This window comes from Erinaceus europaeus, chromosome 19, assembly GCF_950295315.1.
Source record: "Erinaceus europaeus chromosome 19, mEriEur2.1, whole genome shotgun sequence".
NCBI lineage: Eukaryota > Metazoa > Chordata > Mammalia > Eulipotyphla > Erinaceidae > Erinaceus > Erinaceus europaeus.
Genome location: NC_080180.1, coordinates 62,311,232 through 62,312,756, shown reverse-complemented (window position 1 = coordinate 62,312,756; position 1,525 = coordinate 62,311,232).

The window sequence follows — 1,525 nt, the reverse complement described above, 5'->3', positions numbered from 1 at the left end:
TTTTTTTTTTATAGCTCCAAGATGTTCACTTTTCAGAAGTTTTATACACTTGGTGTTTTCAAACTCCACTTCCATAAACTCTTTTTTTCTTAGCACAGCAGACTCATGATCCCAGACACTGTAAAATATGACTGTTAAAATATTGATTTCCCAAATGGGCAAAACAAGTGGCACCACATAAACATTTTATGCTCTCTGTAGTCCTCTATCATTTCTTACTCATTGTTAGCAAACACCCCGGGATATAACACAACTTCCCTCTCTGCTCTGCTTACCCTGTCAGAAGAAGAAATGCATGGCACTGCTGAAGGTCTACCTGAATGGCAGATAAAGCATCTTCTAGCTCGGATGCAACCAGTCAGTGGCTCTTTATAAATTAACAATTGTGAGGATAACGTTGAAATGCTAAGTCTCAACTAAAAATCAAAGTGCAGAGGGCAAAACTAGTTTTTCCTGTAAGTAGCAAACATCTGTAATGACTTAGGGGGTTTACTTCAACAGAAGCTGGAATGAATTTAATGAGATGTGTGGTATGTCACAGGACACACCTAGGCCATTCTACCATCCCCTATGTCACAGGACACACCTAGGCCATCCTACCATCCCCTATGTCACAGGACATACCTAGGCCATCCTAAAATCCTCTAATCAAATGGAAGATCAAACACCATCACCAGCAGCAGTGGTGTGCTGGCTTCACCCTGCACCCCTGTAAGCAGTGGTGTGTGCTGACAGCTTATCTTGCTCCTGAGGTCTGAGGTTCCTAAGTACGGCCTTTTGTCAGCAGGCACAATCCAGAATGAGCTACAGTTCCCCATAAAGGAGTCATACAACAACAACAACAACAAATTCTTGCACTATAATTTCTGGGGAATTTGGCTTGAAACAGATGGCCTGCATCATGTTGACAATCAAAGATTCTGAAATCCAACAAACCCGAGAGTGTTTATTATTGTGTAGTATTTCTTTGGATTATTGCAAAAGTTTCTAAGCTTCTTAACTCTATGTAACAGCTGCAGTGCAGAATAGCAAGACTTATTTCACAAAACACTGGCAGGAGTCAAGGAGATGGGAAAGACAGGAAGGAATGGGATAAACAGTATCTTCCTAACATGCAGTCAGAGTACAGTAAATACAATCTATTATCACCACAAATGGTGCTAGTAGTGGGCTTTAATGGTTTCTTAGAATTGTCAACATTAATATACTTTAAAAACTGATCATGATAACTGCGTGGGCTATGGCAACCCAGGCATAAAATTTACCATAAATATTATGTGACTCTCTCTCTCTCTGACATTTAATTTTCATGTTGATTATTATTTAAAATAATGTGATGATTTTTGTACAATAAGCATTTCAATACTTTTTTATCTTTTTTAAATATTTTTTAAACTTTTTTTAAAGACTTTTTAAAAAAAATATTTATTTTATTTATTTATTCCCTTTTGTTGCCCTTGTTGTTTTATTGTTGTAGTTATTATTGTTGTTGTCGTCATTGTTGGATAGGACAGAGAGAAATGGA